Genomic DNA, 23,607 nt, shown 5'->3' with positions numbered 1-23,607 from the left:
CCAAGGAAAAGCAATGCCAAAGAATGCTCAAACTACCACATAATTGCAATCATCTCACACACTAGTAAAGTAATGCTCAAAATTCTCAAAGCCAGGCTTCAGCAATATGTGAACTGTGAACTTCCAGATGTTCATGCTGGTTTTAGAAAAGGCAGAGGAACCAGAGATCAAATTGCCAACATCTGCTGGATCATGGAAAAAGCAAGAGTTCCAGAAAAACATGTACTTCTGCTTTATTGACTATGCCAAAGCCTTTGACTGTGTGGATCACAATAAACTGTGGAAAGTTCTTTAAGAGATGGGAATACCAGACCACCTGACCTGCCCCTTGAGGAACCTATATGCAGGTCGGGAAGCAACAGTTAGAACTGGACATGGAACAATAGACTGGGTCCAAATAGGAAAAAAGAGTACATCAAGGCTATATATTGTCACCCTGCTTATTTAACTTCTATGCAGAGTACATCATGAGAAACGCTGGGCTGGAGGAAGCACAGGCTGGAATCAAGACTGCTGGGAGAAATATCAATAACCTCAGATACACAGATGACACCACCCTTATGGCAGAAAGTGAAGAGGATCTAAAAAGCCTCTTGATGAATGAAAGTGGAGAGTGAAAAAGTTGGCTTAAAGCTCAACATTCAGAAAATGAAGATCGTGGCATCCGGTCCCATCACTTCATGGGAAATAGATGGGGAAACAGTGGAAACAGTGTCAGACTTTATTTTTCTGAGCTCCAAAATCACTGCAGATGGTGACTGCAGTCATGAAATTAAAAGACGCTTACTCCTTGGAAGGAAAGTTATGACCAACCTAGATAGCATATTCAAAAGAAGAGACATTACTTTGTCAGCAAAGGTCCGTCTAGTCAAGGCTATGGTTTTTCCAGTAGTCAGGTATGGATGTGAGAGTTGGACTGTGAAGAAGGCTGAGCACCGAAGAATTGATGCTTTTGAACTGTGGTGTTGGAGAAGACTCTTGAGAGTCCCTTGGACTGCAAGGAGATCCAACCAGTCCATCATGAAGGAGATCAGTCCCGGGTGTTCTTTGGAAGGAATGATGCTGAAGCTGAAACTCCAATAGTTTGGCCACCTCATGTGAGGAGTTGACTCATTGGAATAGACTCTGATGCTGGGAGCGACTGGGGGCAGGAGGAGAAGGGGACGACAGAGGATGAGATGGCTGGATGGCATCATTGACTCGACAGACGTGAGTCTGAGTGAACTCTGGGAGTTGGTGATGGCCAGGGAGGCCTGGTGTGCTGCGATTCATGGGATCGCAAAGAATCGGAGACGACTGAGCAACTGAACTGAGTATGAGCACTGTTGACCATCTTTTCATGTGTTTGTTAGCCATCTTTATGTCTTCTTTGGAAAACTGTCTGTTTAGGTCTTTTCCCCACTCTTTAACTGGGTTGTTTTTCTGGCACTGAGTTGTATGAGCTACTTCTATATTTTGGAAATTAATCCTTTGTCAGTTGTTTCATTTGCTATTATTTTCTCCCATTCTGAGGGCTGTCTTTTCACCTTGCTTATAGTTTCCTTTGCTGTGCCAAAGCTTTTAAGTTTAATCAGGTCCCACTTGTTTACTTTTGTTTTTATTTCTGTTGCTCTATGAGGTGGATCATAAAGGATCTTGCTTTAACTTATGTCATTGAGTGTTCTGCCTGTGTTTTCCTCAACAGTTTTATAGTTTCTGGTCTTACATTTAGGTCTTTAGTCTATTTTGAGTTTATCTTCAGGTATGGTGGGAGAAATTGTTCTAATTTCATTCTTTGACACGTAGCAGTCCAGTTTTCTCAGCACCATTTATTGAAGCAACTGTTTTTGTCCCATTGTATATTCTTGCCTCTTTTGTCAAAAATAAGGTAGCCATAGGTGCATGGGTTTATTTCTGGGCTTTCTATCTTTTTCCATTGGTCTATATTTCTGTTTTTGTGCCAGTACCAAAATGTCTTGATAATTGTAGCTTTGTAGTATAATCTGAAGTCAGGAAGGTTGATTCCTCCAGCTCCATTCTTTCTCAAGACTGCTTTAGCTATTTGGCATCTTTTGTGTTTCCATATTAATGTGAAAACTTTGCTCTAGTTCTGTGAAACATGCCATTGGTAATTTGATAGGGATCACTTGGCATCTGTAGGTTGCATTTGGTGGTATAGTCATTTTCACAATATTGATTCTTCCTACCAAGGAACATGGGATATCTCTCCATCTGTTTGTGTCACCTTTGATTTTTTACATCAGTGTCTTATAATTTTCTGTGTACAGTTCTTTTGTCTCCTTAGGTAAGTTTATTCCTAGGTATTTAATTCTCTGTGTTGCAATGGTGAATGGGATTGATTCCTTAATTTCCCTTTCTGATTTTTCAGTGTTAGTGTATGGAACTGCAAGTGATTTCTGTGTATTGACTTTGTATCCTGCAACTTTAAATTCACTGATTAGGTCTAGTAATTTTGTGATACTATCTTTAGGGTTTTCTATGTACAGTATCATGTCATCTGCAAACAGTGAGAGCTTTACTTCTTCTTTTCCGGTTTGGATTCCTTTTATTTCTTTCTCTTCTCTGATTGCAGTAGCTAGGACTTCCAGAACTATGTTGAATAATAGTAGTGAATGTGGACACCCTTGTCTTGTTCCTGATCTTAAGGGGAATACTTTCAGGTTTTCACCATTGAGAATAATGTTTGCTCTAGGCTTATCATATATGGCCTTTACTATGTTGATATAGCTTCCTTCTGAGACCATTTTTTGAAGAGTTTTCATCATAAATGGGTGCTGAATTTTGTCAAAGCCTTTTTCTGCATCTACTAGGATCGTCATATGGTTTTTATCTTTCAATTTGTTAATATGGTGTATCACATTGATTGATTTGCATATATTAAAGAATCCTTCAATTTTTGGAATAAACCCAACTTGATCATGGTGTATGAGCTTTTTGTTGTGTTGCTGAATTCTGTTTGCTAAAATTTTGTAGAGGATTTTTGCATCTATGTTTATTAGTGACATTAGCCTGTGGTTTTCTTTTTGTGTGTTGTCTTTGTCTGGTTTTGTTATCAGGGTGATGGTGACCTCATAGAATGAGTTTGAAAGTGTTTCTTCCTCTGTAATTTTTTGAAAGAATTTTGGAAGGATAGGTATTACCTCTTCTCTAAATGTTTGATAGAATTCTCCTGTGAAGCCATCTGGTCCTGGGCTTTTGTTTTTTTGGGAGATGTTTGATCACAGCTTTAATTTTAGTGCTTGTAATTGGGTTGTTCATAATTTCTCTTTCTTCCTGGTTAAGTCTTGGGAGATTGAACTTATCTAAGAATCTCCATTTCTTCCAGGTTATCATGTTATTACCATATAATTGTTCATAATAGTCTCTTATAATCCTTTGTATTTCTGCATTGTCTGTTGTAATGTCTCTGCTTTTTAATACACTGTCTAGGTTTGTCATAGCTTGTCTTCCAAGGAGAAAGTGTCTCTTAATTTCGTTGCTCCAGTTACCATGTGCAGTGATTATGGAGCCCAAGAAAATAAAGTCTGTCAGTTGATTCTACTTTTTCCCCATCTATTTGCCATGAAGTGATGGAACCGGATGCCATGATGTTAGTTTTTTTGAATGTTGAACTTTAAGGCAGCCGTTTTACTCTCCTCTTTCACCTTCATCAAGAGGCTCTTCAGTTCCTGTTTGTTTTCTGCCGTAAGGGTGATGTTATCTGCATATCTGACGTTATTGATATTTCTCCTGGCAATCTTGATTCGACCTTGTGCTTCATCTAGCCCAGCATTTCACAGGTTTTACTCTGCATATAAATTAAATAAGCAGAGTGACAATATGCAACCTTGATGTACTCCTTTCCAAATTTGGAACCAATTTATTGTTCCATGTCCGGTTCTAATGGTTGCTTCTTGACTTGCATACAGGTTTCACTGGAGGTAGGTAATGTGGTCTGGTATTCCCATCTCTTTATGAATTTTCCAAAGTTCGTGTGATCCACACAATCAGAGGCTTTATTACAGTCAATGAAGCAGAGGTAGGTGTTCTTCTGGAATTCTCTTGTTTTTTCTGTAATCCAGCGTTTATTGGCAATTTGATCTCTGGTTCCTCTGCCTTTTCTAAATCCAGCTGGAACATCTGGAAGTTCTTGGTTCATGTAGTGTTGAAGACTTGCTTGGAGAATTTTGAGCATTACTTTGGTAGCATGTGAAATGAGTGCAATTGTGTGGTAGTTTGAACATTCTTTGTCATTGCCCTTCTTGGGGATTGAAGTGAAAAGTGACCTTTTTCAGTCCTATGGCCACTTCTGAGTTTTCCAAGTTTGCTGTCATTTTGAGTGCAACACTTTAACAGGATCATCATTTAAGATTTGAAATAGCTTAGCTGGATTTCCATCTGATTTAGAATTAATGTTTGATCTAAACATTTATAAAATAATCTAAAATAGCTTGTTTGTAGTGATGCTTCCTAAGGCCCACTTGACTTCACACTCCAAGATGTCTGGCTCTAGGTGGGTGATCACACCATCATGATTATCTTGGTCTTTTAGATCTTTTTTTGTATACTTCTTCTGTGTATTCTTGCCAACTCCTTTTCTCTTAGGTTCATACTGTTTCTGTCCTTTATTTTGCCTATCTTTGCATGAAATGTTCCTGTGGTATCTCTAATTTTCTTGAGGAGATCTTTAGTCTTTCCCATTCTATTGTTTTCCTCTATTTCTTTGCACTGTTCACTTAGGAAGGCTTTCTTATTTCTCCTTGCTATTCTTTGGAACTCTGCATTGAGCTGAGTGTATCTTTCCTTTTCTCCTTTGCCTTTAGCTTCTCTTCTTTTCTCGGCTATTTGTAAGGCCTCCTCAGACAACCATTATCCCCTTTTGCATTTCTTTTTCTTAGGGGTGGTCTTAATCACTGCCTCCTGTACAGCGTCTTGAACCTCTATCCATAGTTCTTCATGAACTCTGTCTATCAGATCTGATCCCTTGAATTTATTTGTTAGTTCCACTGTGTAATTGTAAGGGATTGGGTTAAGTCACACCTGACTAGCCTAGTGGTTTTCCCTACTTGCTGCAATTTACATCTGAATTTTGCAATAAGCAGTTCATGATGTGAGCCGTGGTCAGCTTCCAGTCTTGTTTTTGCTGACTGTATGAGGCTTCTCCATCTTTGGCTGCAGAAAGTATAATGAATCTGATTTTGAAAGTATTCACAGTAGCCAAGAAATAGAAACAACCTACGTTCCCATTGACAGACGGATGGGAAAAGATATATATGTTTGTGTATGGACATACACAGTGGACTCTTAGTCATGAAAAAGGATAAAATCTTGCCGTTTGTGACAGCATGAACGGAGCTAAAGGGTATTATGCTGAGTGAAATAAGTTAGAGATAGAAAAACACCATATGAGTACTTTTAGTTGAAATATAACGTAGCAAAACAAATGAACACATACAACAAAAGAGAAACATAGTGTTTGATAAAGAGAACACACAGGTGATTGCCAGAGAGGATGTTGTATGAGGTCTGAAGGGTTGTGTGAAATAGGTAATGAAAATTAAAAGGCACTAACTTCTTGTTACAAAATAAATAAGTCATGGGTATGAAATGTACAGTTTGGGGAATATATTCAGTAATTATGTAGTATCTTTGCATAGTGACAGATAGTAACTAGATTTATCGTGGGGTCATTTTTAATATATATAAATACCAAATCAGTGTGTTGTGTACTGGGAACTATTATAGTATTATATGTCAGTTGTACTTCAAACAAACAACAAAAGAAAAATAAGCTCAGTGAAAAAGAAATCAGATTTGTGGTTACCAAAGATAGGGGTCAGGGGAGAGGAAAGAGGTAGAAGGCGGTCAAAAGGTACAAACTTTCACTTACAAGATAAATGACTATTAGCTATGCAGTGCTTTACACGATTAATACATTTAACACTACTCTTATGTTGTATGTAAAAGTGAAGAGAATACATCCTGAATTATCACAAGGAACAATTTTTTTCTGTTTCTTTTATTTTGTATCTATATGTAATTCAACTTATTATGATAATCATTTCATGATGTATGTAAGTCAAATATACTGTAAGCAATAGTACCTTAGTTATATTTTAGTGAAACTCGAAGAGAAAACATCATACTACTTGGTCACTGAGAAAAACACAGAGTAATTGACTGGATTCCAAATTCATATGGTAGGAAATTAAAGACTGCCTCTCATACTTCCAGTTTCTCCATGTGTGTAGTGAACATTATAATTCTCATGCTGTAGATCTTGAGCTAGTATACTACCTCTGTATCTACCCGGATGTTCAAAGACACTGTTATCATTGCTTCTTAGTGTAATTTGATCTTTAGATTCATAATACCATACGTCACTGTATGGTACGTCACTATATTTAGGAAATATAGATAGACTTAAATTTACATTCGATCTAACATGTCATGCATGCATATGTATGTAATGTATATGCATACATATTTTATATATGTAATTGTAGCTTCTGTTTATCTTATGGCATATTGTGCCATTACCCAACCCTCCAACTCCCTTCTAAAAATAGGGAAGAGGTGCACGTATTTGGGTTTCCCTAGACACTAGAGTGAAAGAAGATTCATGATATGAAAAGATTCGGGCAATTCTAAGTAAGTCAGTCTGGATCTAAAATAATCTTTGAAGGCGTGTTAGTTTACATGATCAATGTGGTTACTGTCCTACAAGAGATTTAGGAACACAATTATGGAATTTTTAGTGGTTTTTTGATCATTTCTCAGTGACTCTTCCAAATACAGCACAGCCTTCATAGTTAAACTCTTTACAGATAAAGGAAGAGTACAAAACATGACAGACAGTGGCAAAGAATCAACTTTGAGTCTCACAAATCCCCTAAAATCTGAAGAGATTTCTTAGTTTTCAAATGACATTTTATTGTTGTAAGAAAGGTTCATAAAGCATAAAAAGTGATTTTTTGTAGAGTGGTTATTTCTTTCATTATACTTTCAATATGTGCTCATCTCTTTTCCATTCTCTCTTTTTTTCTTTTTTGGACAGTTACTTACCATATTGTTTTTAAGACGTTGAAGCACAATAACCTTCTCTTTTTAACTAATGGAGATGAAAGACAAAGAAAATCTATTCTTCTACTGATAAAAGTTTTAATGGAATAATGAAGGATAGAATTATGTATGCTGAGATTTGTCTTGAGTCCTCTGAACAGCAGTAAGATCTAATTTACCCACCAAAAGCCTTCATAATTAAAAGACAGTCTATGATTTAACACGCCTTTTATAGTAAAAATATTGAAAGAGGTAACTTATATTCATCTTAGTCTAAATTATTTTCATCTAAAAATTACAAGGTTTTTTCCATCAGAAATTTTAAATGTCATAATCAATAACCAGTGTTTCTCTATAAATTTAGAAGTGGCCATAATGTTCTCATGTATTCAGTCACTTTTTGTTATGCAATCCTATATTTTGGTTTGTTTGAGAAAGCTGTTTCAGGATTTTTTTTTTTTTTAACTCTCGGAGACAAAATCTGGCCAATTTCAGATAAATGTTTATTTGGAGCTTGCAATGATTTTGAAGGTTATTTTGATGCATTGATGATTAGGAAGGTTTTATTTTAAGAAAACAGTTGGAACTTTTTTGAACTTTAAAGAATGGTACCTTTATTAACTTTGCTGACTTTAATTTTTTACATTTGTTATATCTGTGGATGGCTTCAGCACTATATGTAGATTAAAATTGGGCAGTTGCTACTCCGTAACACATATGTCACTTGCTTCTGTTTTTTAAGATACTTGGTTTTTCTGATGATGATTAAACTGTAAGAGTGTGTGTAATCAGAGCTTTCTGATCTGACTGTACACACTGAAAACAGTTTTGATTATTCTAAACATTTTCATCATTTGACATACCAATGGCTTTGTTTCTCTGTCTTGTGAGATGACTGTGCCCTTTTACAGAAAGAGCCCTTCCTGTATGAGACAGCGCTACATACTAGTTCACTTTGTTCTTTGCCTGCTACTGAAGTAGCATAGATGTTTTGTGACTGAGCACAGATTTCATGCAGAATTAAAGAATGTCCCGAACAGTAACTGGAGAGAATCAGATTCTGTGTGTTCCTTGCTCATGGATAAAACTTCCTGGCTTCTCTATTTAACTAATAGGAATGGCCAACTTCCAGTATCCAAAAGATCAGTGTGCATATTGTGAGTAAATGGCATCTGAAGGCTGGAATTTCACAGTTCCAACTTTGTAGCATTCTAGAACGGTGCCTGGTGGACCTTAGCCCCTTTTTGGAGCCCGCTTATGTGATATTCATACAGAACCGTCACCATCAGCATTCACCTAAATGGTGAATTCCACAGTCTCCTTCCTTATCTCAGTTGGGAGCACCAATCTTCATCAACTATCTGAAGTGAAAGCCATAGGAATTATCCTTGATACCTTTCATTCCTTCATCATCTGCATCTCCTTCATAACTTCTAAATATGAGTTTTATCTGAATTCATCTCTGCCTCCCCAAGTGCTCAGCGGAACTTAATAGCCTCTTTAAATAGGTTTCCTTGACTTCTGTTCTCACTCTCCCCTCAGCCCGTTCTTCATATAGCAGATTTCTCTTTCAAACTTAAAACCTTTTAATGTCATTTCATTCTCCTAAGAGTAAGACCGATTTTTCATTCATAGCTGAAGGTTCTTGCTCGTCTGCCCTTCTAGACTTCCCTTTCTCTAGCTATTTGCATAGCTTGTTCCAACTCTTGTTTCAGTTCTTGATTCAGATGACCACTGTCACTAAACCCTTCTAATACCACCTTTTTGCAAGGGCATCGGCTTCATTGGGTGAAGAGTTGTAGGGATGGTGGTAATGAAGGCAAATGTGGATGCAAGAAAACAAGTGGGCAGCCTTCTGTAATAGTCAAGACTAGATGATGGTGACTTGAACCAGGTTTGTGGTATTAGAGAAAAAGTAGCATAAACCAAGTCGCAATGTATTTGAAAGTTTAGTAAATATCAGAGTATTGTGTAATTAGCACTGGGAGGGGTTAGAGGGCAAGATAAACTGGGCTGTTTATCTACATCCATAGACACAGAAGCTATTAATATTTGAGTCTTATTTTATAAACTCTTGAAAAAAATGAACTTTTGAATTTGAAAGGACCTTGTAATTTTTTAAAAACACTATATTTTGATGTATAATTTGGAAATAATTTATCTTTATTGTTGCTATAATTTAAGATATAAACTTGAATAAGGGCCATTATATTTCTCAAACTGAGGTTAGTTGACTAAGAGTAGTTGACCAGCCATCAGAGTGTGAATATCCTCAGTTCTGCTCTGCTATTTGTGAGTTGCAAGAACCTGGGCACCCAACTTTTCATATTTATGCCTCACTTAAAACTTTTAAGATCTCTAAGCTATGCATTTAAAATTGAAAGATAAAATTTTATGGTTAGGACTTTAGGAATTGGGAATGGGTAACTGGTATTTTACTCAATACTCTTAATTTTTTCTTGAAGACAGTGCATTTCGTTATGCTAATGAAATAAAGCCTTTAGTTCCCATGTGGGGAAAAGAAAAGATCTCCCTTATGAATTGGATTTGGGGGCTGATGAAAGACAGAAAGAACTTCCTGGGTAGTGCTCATGGTAAAGAACCTGCCGGCCAGTGCAGGAGACATAAAAGACGAGGGTTCGATCCCTGGGTTAGGAAGATCCTCTGGAGGAAGCCATGGCAATCTATTCCAGTATTCTTGCCTGGGAAATTTCACAGACAGAGGAGCCTGGCGGACTACAGTCCATGTGGTCACAAAGAGATGAACATAACTGAAGGAACCTAACATGCACACACACACGAAAGGCAGGGGATTGAGGGACAGCCCCTTGGTTTCTTAACTTGAGTTCCTAGATAGATATTGAAGCTATACAATGACATAGGGAAGACTAGATTAGGAGAAGGCTTTTTACAGATGAGATAATTGACTGTTCTTCTGGATTTGTTACATTTAGATACTAAGTAAAGATTTCAAAAGCATCATTCTATGCTGCTGCTGCTGCTAAGTCACCTCAGTGTGTCAGACTCTGTACGACCCCATAGACTACCACCAGGCTCCCCTGTCCCTGGGATTCTGCAGGCAAGAACAGTGGAGTGGGTTGCCATTTCCATCTCCAATGCATGAAAGTGAAAAGGGAAAGTGAAGTTTCTCAGTCGTGTCCAACTCCTAGTGACCCCAAGGACTGCAGTCCACCAGGCTCCTCCATCCATGGGATTTTCTAGGCAAGAGTACTGGAGTGGGGTACCATTGTCTTCTCCCATCATTCTATGAGAATCTATATTTGGAAGTGGAGGTTTCATAGATTGACATGCTGAAGTAAGTTCAGTTCAGTTCAGTCGCTCAGTTGTGTCTAACTCTTTGTGACCCCATGAATCACAGCACGCCAGGCCTCTCTGTCCATCACCAACTCCTGGAGTTCACTCAGACTCACCCATCGAGTCCGTGATGCCATCCAGCCATCTCATCCTTGGTCGTCCCCTTCTCCTCCTGCCCCCAATCCCTCCCAGCATCAGAGTCTTTTCCAATGAGTCAACTCTTCGCATGAGGTGGCCAAAGTACTGGAGTTTCAGCTTTAGCATCATTCCCTCCAAAGAAATCCCAGGGCTGCTCTCCTTCAGAATGGACTGGTTGGATCTCCTTGCAGTCCAAGGGACTCTCAAGAGTCTTCTCCAACACGACAGTTCAAATGCATCAATTCTTTGGCATTCAGCCTTCTTCACAGTCCAACTCTCACATTCATACATGACCACTGAAAGTGAAGAGGAACTAAAAAGTCTCTTGATGAAAGAGGAGAGTGAAAAAGTTGGCTTAAAGCTCCACATTCAGAAAACGAAGATCATGGCATCTGGTTCCATCACTTCATGGGAAATAGACCAGGAAACAGTGGAAACAGTGTCAGACTTTATTTTTTGGGGGCTCCAAGATCACTGCAGATGGTGACTGCAGCCGTGAGATTAAAAGATGCTTACTCCTTGGAAGAAAAGTTATGACCAACCTAGATAGCATATTGGAAAGCAGAGACATTACTTTGCCGACTAAGGTCCATCTAGTCAAGGCTATGGTTTTTCCAGTGGTCATGTATGGATGTGAGAGTGGGACTGTGAAGAAGGCTAAGCACCGAAGAACTGATGTAAGGGATTACCTTAAAGATCGTAAACAGAGTGGAAGGTACAGGACTGGGTTCCAAGGAGCTTTAGTTCTGAAAGTTCTGAGAGCACAATGAGTGCAGCCAGCAAAGAGGCCTAAGACTTACCAGCGATACAGGGAGAACACCAGGAAAGGGTGTCGCAGAGGTCAAAAGAAGCAGGTACTTAATGAAGAGGTGATTGTTCCGCAGTGTTGAATGTTGCTGGAACATCAAAGTTGAAAATAAATAACAGATCGACAGCAAGGTCATGGGTGGTCTCGATGAGGGAATTCTCAGCTGCCAATATTGTGGTCACAAGTCCCATGTGGCTTTTTAAGTTTAAATGTGCTTTAATTCAAATAAAATCAAGTTAAAAATTTCTCCATCACACTAATCATATTTTGTATGTATAATAGCCATACCATACTGGATCTTGTCGCTGCTTCGCATTTCCATCATTGCAGAAAGTTCTTTTGGATAGAAGGCAAGTGCAGCTCTGAGTGGGCATGTCCTTTCTTGGCCTGACAGAGTCTTCTCTCTGGGGTAAGGATGTCACCAGAGAAAGACAAGAGCAGAGTCCTAGAGGCAGGATCCAGTATACCTGTTCTTAAGGAGACAGTGCCCAGTAGAGTGGCTCTGTGGTAAAGAATCCGCCTGCGAATGCAGGAGATACGAGTTCAGTTCCTGGGCTGAGAAGACCCCTCAAGTGGGAAACAACAACCCGGTTATCCAGAAAATTCCAGGGACAGAGGAGCCTGGCGGGAGCTATAGTCCATGGGGTCACAGAGAGTTGAACACGACTGTCAATCGCTGTCTGGCCCAGTAGAATCATGAAGATGAAGGCATGAGTGCAATGATCCAGAAGAGGTGAGGAAGTGCAGACCGGCTGTGGATCTCTCTGGTTTAGAAAACAGTGAAGGTGATCATCACAGTTCTTTTATTGACTGTAATTGTTAAATTGTTTTATGCAGGGACACTTCAACTGGGAGGTCAAGAAGACCCGAGGTGATTGCGAGCTCTTGTGTAGTATGGGAAAATTTAATTCCGTAGACAGTACTTCATGTTAGCCTCAAGAAGACTAAAAGTCAGATCCACAAAGGAGTATTGATAGGCTCTTCAACTGAGGGAAGAGAAAAATACAAGCACAGTTGTGTTTTAAACATGCTGACATATTAAATTCTCAGAAGAATTTCAGGAGGTATTATTAAATCCTTGTTATCCAGATGAGAAATGAGTTCCGTTCTATTCTGAGAAATGAGACTGACTGATAGTAAGTCAACTGAGGGCCTATTATGTAGACTTCTGAAAACCAAGTAGGAGACTTAAATTTCAACATGATGTCCAAAAAAGACTTGTGTTTTCAAAGGCATTTTTTTTTTTCAACTGTATTAAATTTGGGGTAAGTGCCCAGAAAGGCCGATCCTTTCTTTTGTAACTTCTACCTGTAAGTTGGCTGTCGCTCCATTTTTTTCAGGTTTGTCCTTCATAGTAAAATAGCCTATCACTGTGGTATTGGAATGTGGTTTATCTCACACGTTGTCATATAGCACATGCCCAAATTGAAACTTTTCTAACAAAAAATGAACACTTTGTTAAAATATAGCAGTTAATTATCAACTGTTTCAGAGGCAAATGTCCTGCCATTTGTCACATTGTGTCTTATAATGGAATTTGCTAAGATTAATACCTGGCTGTTTTTCATACTGGGTTGTAAGTCCCTTGAGGTTAAAAAAAAAAAAAAAATGGATGTATATGTGTTTTACTCTGGAGTGCCCTGCTCAAAGCTCTGCAGACAGTTAGATATTGAATGGATATAGTTTGGGTTGAATTAACACACTGTGTTAATGCCATTGAATCAGCATCCAACCAGAACTATTTCCTTTTCGTTTTCCTTTTGAAGTGAAAGTGAAGTCGCTCAGTCGTGTCGGACTCTTTGCGACCCCATGAACTGTAGCCTCCCAGGCTCCTCTGCCCATGGGATTTTCCAGGCAAGAGTACTGGAGTGGGGTGCCATTTCCTTCTTCCGGGGATCTTCCTGACCCAGGGATTGAACCCAGGTCTCCCACTGAGCTTGACCTTATGTTGCCCTTCCCTGTCACTTCACTCCAAAGTGCAAAAAGAGAAACCCCCTGACTGTACCTTCTAGTCTTCCCCACTGCATGCCATCCTGTTCATGTAAAGCAAGGTATCAACATGACAAATGCAGATAAACGTGTGTGTCTTCTAGAGGACTCTGCCACGTATTCTTAAGGCTTATACAGTAAGAATTTCTGCTTTGTCTTTTTCAACAGAGAGACTTTTCAAAATTTGATAGAATCACTTGGTTTTCTCTTATGCAAGTAGCCTAGTTTTTAATGACTTTACTGCTTTTCTCATTAAAGTTGCTTATTAACTTAAAAGCTGTATGGGAAGGGAGGGTGAAATGTATTGGGATATTGGGATTGACATATGTACATGACTATGTATAAAATATGGGCTTCCTAGGTGGCACAGGGGTAGAGAATCTACCTGCCAATATAGGAGATAAGGGTTTGATCCCTAGGTCAGGGAGATCTGGAGGAGGAAATGGCAACTCACTGCAGTATTCTTAGCTGAAAAATTCCATGGAAAGAGAAGCTTGGGGGCTATAGTCTGTGGGGTCACAAAGAGTAGGACATGACTGAGTGAATAATTGCATTGAATGTATATTAATTTGTATTGCTTCTGGTTTGAAACATTCGCAGTTGTTTTAAAATGTTTATAAGACAAAATATCTGACATAGAAGCATTTATTTTGGGTTTTAGCATTGGCTCCATGGTTTAAATACTATAATTTTTATTTGAGTCCTTTCTTAGCAATACATTATGGGTTAATGGAATATGATTACCTAAGTATCCTCTTGTCAGTAAAGCCAAAATTCAGTTTATAAAATTAAATTTTGTACTTGATATCCCTCATAGAGATTATACTTTGAAAACTAAAGTTTTATTTATTAATGATTTACAGATATCTTCATGACTACTCAGGAAATTCATGTACTTGTTTTAAATTCAGAATTATTTAAATCCCCATACATTTGGTATAATAAATTAAAATCTAAGCACAGATTTGTTTCTCTCTCTCTCTCTTTTTTTTAGTATCTTTTGTATGTCAGTATATTCCTTGTGACCACAGTTTGGATAAAATAAAAAAATGACCGCATTAAAAATGACTTTGGAAGATACAGTTTTGAGAAATGTGCTGTGTTTACATAAGAATATTGTTCAGTCATAAAAAGAAATCCTGCTATTTGTGACAAACTGGATGGAGCTTGAGGGCAATTATGTTAAATGAAATAAGTCAAGGAAAGACAAATACTGTATAGTCTCACTTATATGTAAAATTAAGAAAACAAACTCATAGAAAAAAAGAATAGATTGGTGCTTGTGGGGGGTGGGTGTGGGTGGGGGTGTGTGTGTTTGTGTGTGTGTGTGTAAACTCATAGAAAAAGAATAGATTGGTGCTTGCATGTGTGTGTGTGTGTGTGTGTGTGTGTGTAGTAGTGAAGGTGGTTTGGTACAAACTTCCTGTTAGAAGATAAATAAGTTGTGGGGATTTAATATACAGCTTGGTGACTGCAGTTACCATGCTATATTGTAATGGCACCCCACTCCAGTACTCTAGCCTGGAAAATCCCCTGGACGGAGGAGCCTGGTAGGCTGCAGTCCAGGGCGTCGCTAAGAGTCAGACACGACTGAGTGACTTCACTTTCATGCATTGGAGAAGGCAATGGCAACCCACTCCAGTGTTCTTGCCTAGAGAATCCCAGGGACGGGGAGCCTGGTGGGCTGCCATCTGTGGGGTCGCAGAGTCGGACACAACTGAAGTGACTTAGCAATGTTCCTAAGAGAGTAGATCTTAAACGCTCTTTTCAAAAGTAAAAAAATTGTAGCTACATAAGTGATGTTTGTTAACTGAGCTTATTGTGGTGGTCTTTTTGCAGTATATACATATATAAAATCATTACCTTGTATACATGAAACTAATATAATAGTGTGTCAATTATATCTCAATAAAACTGGGAAAAAGAGTTCTAGAAAACTACCCAAAGAGTAGCTCCTTCATACATTAAAGAACAGGAGCTTTTATAATGTAAGGTTTATCTGCTGTGGTCAGTATTTCTAATGCCTATGATGGATATGTGTAGGCAGCAGAAATCAGAAAGGCTGACCAAATGAATGACAAGGAGAGTGAAGCTGCTGCTGTCCTAGTTGAGCATAACACGCCCCGACTTTTCTTTAAAGTGTAGTGAACTCAAGATTAAATGAACCAACAAAACATTTCATTAGCCCTTAGTTTTTTCATTTTTGTTCTCTTTTTAGACAAACCCATAAATCACGTTGTTTATTTCAAGTTATACTGATGAATAAGACCTGGTTACATGACAATTTCATAATGAATTTTATTAATGTCCTATCAACAACATAATGCCACATCACTCGAGTTAAGATTCCCTTCTACCCTCTATTAGCACTATCAGTAAAAAATGGAAGTAGAAAATTAATGATCTTGTGTCACTAAACAGCAGTTTGCTTTTTAAAAAAATTCATGGTGGGCAAAAAACAAAACCCCATCTATCTGATGTCTGCTAAGGAGGAAAAGTTTATGACAGTGAATCTGTTTAAAAAAACTTTTCAAATGGGAAAGTAGTTCTGCGCAGACGCTTAGAAAATGAAATTCTCTTGACCTTTCTAAACTATAATTATACCTGTATTGTCCCATTTTATATTAAATACTTCATTTCTTTAGATTTAAAAATTAGAAGAACATTGACTAGATTCTATTTTGTGTAGGTGAACATGTTGGTTGAAATTGTTATCCCTCATATTAAATATAAGAAAAATTATTCTTTGCTAAATAAATGAGAGCAATTATTTTACAGCTTTAAGATTTTAGGAAAGTTTAAAGAAAAAAATGTTACTCTAAGTTTCTTTCATCTTCTTTTCTTTAAAAAAAAAATCCCATTTAATGACTCTATCTTGGTGCCAAATACAGAGATCAAAATGAAATCTATGACTTTGTAAATAATGATTTATAAATCTGAGTCATAAAAATGGAATTGTTTCCACTAATTTGGCTTTCATTTCTAGAACTGTGTTCCTTTAATTTCTGTTTAGTTTTCCTTGGCAGTGACTCCTGAAATGTGATTTTAGTTTTGTTATCTTTAGAGAACATGTGTAGGGATTAATGACTGTAAATAGGTATATAAAAAGTTCTAATCTATTTTAAGCATTAACATTTTTAAATGTCAGACTTGCTTAAAACTGGGTACATGTTTTGTTTTAACATAGTAATAATGTAACATCTGTTTGCTAATAGGTTTTTTTCTCTAAGTAGGTCAAGGTGTAGTTTTCCATTCCAGAATGGTTCAAGTAATTGTAATAGGTTTCTGGTTCAAGAAAAACATCCATCTGAACAGAGCCGAGAATCTGGAATTTAGAAAAATTATCTTTGGAAGAGCAGCCCTGTTCATACACCTGTAGAAAAAACATCCCATATAGCCTTAAAAACCTATTTATTCTTATTTTAGATACCAGTTTTACCACGTTTGTTTTATTTTCCAACTCTGAAAGTAGTTTTGAGGCAGCAACATAGGAAAGGTGTGGGTGGGTCATGGTTAGAGGCATCTGGAAGCTGCTGGATGTGACCGAGGACCGTCATCATAGGTTGGAAGCAGTTCCTCATAAGGACCAAAGACCCTGCAGATACATTTTATAGGAACCATCCTCTATAAACATTTTTCCTAAACTTATGATATGTGACCAATTTACCATGCTGACTTGTAAGATGCAGGCAGTAAAGCAAATTTGAATTTCTTTCTGACCCATTTAACTCTCTTAGTCTGGGTCTAATGCCAACTACATAAGTGAAAAGTTGAATATGTGTTCATTTGGAGGAGAAATGCATAGTCCACAGAATATTTCCTGGTCTCAGCATCTGATATTTATTTGGTGTGTGTGTGTATGTTCTGTGCTTAATCATATCTGGCTTCCTGTGACCCCATGGACTCTAGCCCACCAGGCTCCTCTGTCCATGGGAATTCTCTAGTCAAGAATACTGGAGTGGGTTGCCACACCCTCCTCCAGGGGATCTTCCCAACCCTGGGATCGAACCCGCATCTCCTGTGTCTCCTGCATTGCAGGCTGATTCTTTACCGTTGAGCCATCCAGGAAGCCCCTCTAGTTGGGGTGGCAGGGATATAAATATTGAAAGTGAAGAAAGTTGTGTGTGCAGTTCCAGGTATGCATGAGTCAATGGGGATCTGACAGGATTCCTTGCACACTGGACGGTGAGGAGGAGCCTTTTGTTAGAGGGAGATGGCTAAAAGGAGAAATGAACTTGGCCAGGCAGGGGTAGAGAACCCTGCTCCAGGCAGAAGAATTGGCATCGACAGTCACTGCAAACCAAAGGAACAGGATTTGTTTGAGTAGTCTTCCAAGAAGAGAGGAGCTTCTGGTGAAGTGTGATAGAACAGAGGTCAGCTAAATTCTTTCTGTAAAGGGCCAAATAGTAGATATTTTAGACTCTGTAAGTCTTATAGACCATATGCTCTGTTGCAGTGACTCCAGGACAGGGAGGCCTGGCGTGCTGCGATTCATGGGGTCGCAAAGAGTCAGACACGACTGAACAACTGAACTGAACTGAACTGATAGAGAATATATAAATTAGTGTGTATAGCCATGTTCCCTGATTATATTTTATAAAAATTGTCATGTTGAATTTGGCCCTAAGGCTCCTGGTGTAGATGCTGTGTTAGCACCGAAACTCTGCTGCTCGGAGTAATTTTCTTGTTGCTTTTGGTAATATCTTCATAGGATTGGTCTGAATGGTATAGTATAGACCGAATTAAGAAAAACCTTTCTGTATTTCCTCCTTAAATTTTTTTTCCCCTGTGTTTTAAGTTTTGTAGTTTTATTATGTATTTTAGTATTTGCTATTTGCTTTCTATCCTGGAGATTCTAACATTTATTTATCATAGTTACAGACAGTCGTTGCTTACAGTGTGTCTCATTACCTTCATATCTATTGTTCTGTTTCCTTTTTTGTTTCTCAAATTTGTGTTACATTGAAAATGTCACAGTAGCAGAAAAAACATTGAATATCTAGAGGTCATGGATGCAGGCTTTATGGAGCCATAACATTGGAGCTTGCCCTTGAGGGCTAAGTATAATTTTGCCAAGCAGTGGGAAAAAAAAATGATATTTTGGGCATGAGAAACAGCATCAGCAGAAATAAAAAGATGTGAAAGGCGGTGCGATACTCACTGAACATCAGGTAGTCCAGAACATCAGAAAACCTGGAGGATGTTGATCTATCCTCTGTTTTAAAGGATCTTAATTTATCTTCTTAGTTGTTTGGGTTTTTCTTGCAGCCTGTGGAAAGTTCTTGCTCTTCTGCAGAGTCTGTTATCCCTGTCACAGCCAAAATGATTCTTTTAAGTGTCAATCAGACCTTCTCACAACTCTGGTTAAAACTTTTCTTCTCAAAAAACAACACCTAGACTTTATCATAGAAAGTGAAGTAAGTCAGAAAGAGAAAAACACATACCGTATATTAACGCATGTATGTGGAATCTGAAAACAAATGGTATTGACCATCTTATGTACAAAGCGGAAATAGAGACACAGATGTAAGAACAAGCATATGGATAGCAAGGGGAAAGAGGGGGATGGCATGAATTGGGAGGTATGGTATGGCACATATCAACTATTGATACTATGTATAAAATAGATAACTAATGAGAACCCACCATGTTGCACAGGGAAATCTACTTGGTGCACTGTGGTGACCTGAATGGGAATGAAATCCAAAAAAGAAAGGATATAAGTATACACAGCTGATACACTTTGCCAAACAGTAGAAACTAAGACAACATTGTAAAGCAACTAAACATCAATAAAAAGTAAAAAAGAGAAAAGGGCTGCCAGCCATCTCCTAAAAGATGCTACGTGACCTGTCTCCTTACGCCCCTGTCTGAGCTCATTTTCTCTCATGTTTCTTGCTCCACCTCCACTGGCCTTCTTGAAAAGCTCTTAAGGGTTCCCAGCACACTGCATGCTTTTGGCACTCATGGATCCTCTGGAGCCCTCTTCTCAACAATGTCTCCCTTGTTGATCCAGGTTTCAATTCAGTCTCACTCTATCAGACAAGCCTTCTATGAACACCCTGTCTAAGTGGAGATGTCTTTCACTCTCTGGAACCTCTCTGGCCTCTTGTCTTTTCTTTTCCTGATAGAAAATCTCAACTTCAATCCAGTGTTGCTGTGAAAGTAAGTCTGCAAAATAGTTGAAGACCTTGGCTGAGGAATGATGAGAAGAATGTAACAGAGCAAATGCTGGATATTCCAGGCCAGAAATATTTTTAAATAATTAATGAGAGTTTTGCACCTCTGTGACCTTTTTATTGTTCATTCCTCTTTTAATTTTGCCTTCTTAGAACCTCTCCCAAAGCATGTGGAAATGAGAAAGTCTATTTTTATGTGAGAAACATCAAATTTTGAAGGTTAAATTTTATGCCTATTTGGCCTCGATAGGAAAATGTAAAAAGAGCTTTCCCTTTTTTTATTAGCTTCTGTATAATTTTATGTCATTATTCATATATAGAATGTAATTTTCTATTGTGAATAGAGGTTGTGGAGTACATAATTTAATTAAATTTACTTTGAGTTTATGCTTTTCCAAAACCAGATATAAAGTCAGTGTTACTCTTAAAACTCCTGAGGAGTCTTAAGATTCATGGGAGAGATCCATTAGCTCCTTTTCAAATTTGAAAGTCAAGAGAAAATGCCAGTAGAGTTATTATTGTATTATTGAGAAGTTCTTTATGACAGCTGAAATACTAAGAAAAGTAGCAACTAAATGATTTAAAGCAAGGATTTATTAACTAGATACACATCTGTTTGTGGAAAAAATACCCAGAACAGGAAAGGATATATATCAAACAATTATTTTTTATCAACTAAGCTGCTATATGTTCTATCCTAGCCACCTGACTTTTTCTGGGACACAGGATAAGGTGTAAGAGTACTTCAGGGAGAAGTGAAAAAACACAGGACTGTTGGTAGTTATTCCTGGTTAACAGCTCAGCAAACTTTTTATTTTCTTTTGGCTGTGTGCCTTGTGAAATCTCAAGTTACCCAACCAAGGATTGAACCGAGGGCCCTCAGCAATAAGAGTGCAGAGTCCTAGCCACTGAACCGCCAGGGAATTCCCAAACTTTTTCCTTTTTTTAAATCTTTGCCTCTATCCACGTATCAAACAGTAAACTGTGATAGGGAAATGTTTGGAGGAGAATATGTCAGCAGCATATCACTGAGTATGAAGTAGTCATTTTCCCCCAACTTTATTACCTATATTATATAATCATGCCTAAAGAAATGTACTCTGGTCATTTTGTATATAAGTGTTACTTTGATGGCCTTTCTGATTCTCTCAGGTGAGACTTAGTGCTGGTTTTTCTATTTGGCATGTACTTTATTCACAATATGGGACATAACTTAGCATTATAGGAAATTGTATTAATTGTAATGGAACAAGTGGCTGTAATAAACTAATCTCTAAGAGCAATGAAGAAAGCAATTTAAAAAAAAGCATGATTAATGAAAATGATTTGATGTGTTGTCTATAGACAATATTTTCAGCAATATGGAGGAATAACTACTCTGAAAAGTCATCCTACTGTAAAACAGAGATGAGAACAAATAGAGGAGATTTTTCAGATCCTTCCATCATTCCTAGTTGTTTCCTTCCCAGTCAAAACAATGACAAATACACATATACATGTAAGTATCATGAGGTCATAAATTGGAATTACCCTGCAGACAATGTCAGCATTAGACTAGAGCTGGCTGAAATCAAGAAGCAAATAATAATTGTCAAAAATAAAATGTATGGGGCTTCCCTGGTGGCTCAGTGGTAAAGAATCTGCCTGCCAGTGCAGGAGACTTAGGTTTGATCCTTGAACCAGGAAGATCCCAAACGGCACAGAGCAACTAAATCTGTGTGCCACAACCGTTTTTTAATTTTATTTTTTGTTTAATTGGAGGATAATTGCTTTATACTGCACTGGTTTCTTCTATACAACAGTATAAGAGAGTCATAATTATCTGTTTATATGAGAACTATTGAGCCTGTGCTCTAGAGCCCAGGAGTTGTTGCAACTACTAAAGCCCTGGGGCCCTCGAGCCCTTGCTGTGCAGCAGGAGAAGCCACTGCAATGAGCAGCCCTTGCCCTGCAACTAGGGAGTGGGCCCTGCTCTCCACAACTAGAGAAAAGCCTGTGCAGCGACAAAGAACCAGCACAGCCGAAAATAAACAAATAGAAGGATGATTGACTCAATGGATAAACTGTCAAAACTGAAAAAAAGATGAAGTAGTTCATAAAAATAGCAAGAAAAAAGAGATCACAAAGAAAATAGCATTAGAGACATCAAACTTCTCAGTTCCAACAATGGCAGCTAGAAGACTCTGGGATAATATTTTCAAAATGTTAATTACACATGTCAAGGTAAAGTTGTGTGATCACTCACGATGAGTCTATGGAATATCTTCTATAAATATGAGCAAAAATTAGGACATTTTTGAGTGAACAGAAACCAAGACGTAAAGTAAAGGACATCCTAAAGTATTCAGCTAGAGGATTCTGACAGATTAATAGTTGACGAAGTAAGAGAATGATCCCCAGAATTTGGTCTTAAATGTAAAAAAAGAAAGATAACTAAAGAAATTGGTAAACATTACATAAATTTACACATTTCTTCTTCGGATAGTACTACTAATATTTAATGTGTAGGATTTTTATATAATAACAACTGAAAATTTGAATTATAATAACATTTAAATTTAGAGAGGAAATTGGGTATTGGTTTCTCTGAGGTCCTTACATGTCTATGACAGTGTTAATTATGCTTGGTAAAAATTCAAGAGTAACTCCTAAAAGAGACATACAATAATATATAATTTCCAAAGCTAGTAGAATAGGGAAAAATGTGTAAAACAGGAAAAAAAGCAAAGTATAAGCATCTTTCTTTTTCTGTTTTTTACCATCACTGCATGTGTGCTAAATTGCTGCAGTAGTGTCTGACTCTTTTCAACCCTTAGACCTTAGCCCGCCAGTCTCTGTTCATAGGATTCTCCAGGCAAGAATATTGACATGGGTTGCCATGCCCTCCTCCAGGGGATCTTCCTGACCCAGGGATTGAACCTGAGTCTCTTACATTTCCTGCACTGATGCCACTTGGGAAGCCATTTAACATCAGAAATGGTAACAAATAGATGATAAAGGCAGAGTAAATGTAAAGCCAAAAGTAAGATCATAAAAATAATGCCAGATGTCACTAATCATAATAAATATGAATGAATGTGATAAACTGAGTTCTTAGTGGCCTCCAAGGTTTCTGGTCTGCCCCACCCATGGGTGCATGGTAATCCAGTGCCCAGAAGAGGACTCTGGGTCAGCTGAAACCTTGATATTAGCTTGTGAGACCCTGTGCATAGCAACCAGCTAAAATATACTAGATTCCTGATCCACAAAAGCTGTGAGATAATAAATTTGTGTTGTTCTGAGCCACAGAATTTGCAGTAACTTATCATTCAACAATAGAAAACTAATAAAATGGACTAAACACTAAAGCCAAAAGATAGAGATTGTTGTGTTTGCTAAGTTGCTTCCATCGTGTCTCTTTGTGACCCCATGGACTGTAGCCCACCAGGCTCTTCTGTTCATGAGATTCTCCAAGCAGGAATACTGTGAGTAGGTTACCATGCCCTCCTCCAGGGGAACTTCCTGAACCAGGGATCAAACCCATGCCTCTTACGTCTCTTGCACTGGGAGGCAGTTTGTTTGTTTGTTTGTTTTTAACCAGCAGTGCCATTTTATTTTAAAAGTGTAATTATATATGGTTTACAAGAGAAATATCTAAATATAAAAACACATAAAGATTAAAAGTAAAGGAATGATAAGTTTACCATGGAAATATATTCATTTTATTTTAGGTCATTCAGACTTTTAGTACCGAAAATATAATTAGGTAGTGATAGAGTTTCACTACGTATGTTTCATGTGGTTAGCATGATACAGCAATTACAAACCTGTGAGTAACTAAAGTAGCATGAAAATATATAAAGCAAGACTGATTTAAACATAAAAAATGGAAAATGCTCATATACAGGGAGATTTTAAGGGAAGATAAATTTTATACCTTTGTCAATTATTTTCATTCCAATCAGAAGAAAGTAGTAAAGATAATGATGAATTCTGAAACATAAAGTATAAGTTAAATAGAATATATAGATCCTTTCATTAATAATAATAGAGAAAATAAGCATTCTTTCAAAGTTTTCAGAATTGTAAGAACGTATAAAAAATATGCCGTAAAAGCAAGCCTCACCAAATTTCTGAAAATTCCTATCACACAGCATT

General features: G+C 37.7%; 1 protein-coding gene across 3 annotated transcripts in view; it reads left to right on the top strand.

Moving 5' to 3' along the window:
• The window catches only part of KLF12 (Kruppel like factor 12), a 523,318-nt gene that overhangs the window by 303,552 nt on the left and 196,159 nt on the right, over window positions 1-23,607 (top strand). The window lies entirely within an intron of this gene.

Source organism: Oryx dammah, unplaced genomic scaffold, assembly GCF_014754425.2.
Source record: "Oryx dammah isolate SB20612 unplaced genomic scaffold, SCBI_Odam_1.1 HiC_scaffold_24, whole genome shotgun sequence".
In the NCBI taxonomy this organism is placed as follows: Eukaryota; Metazoa; Chordata; class Mammalia; order Artiodactyla; family Bovidae; genus Oryx; species Oryx dammah.
This window is presented reverse-complemented; position numbering and strand designations above follow the sequence as displayed.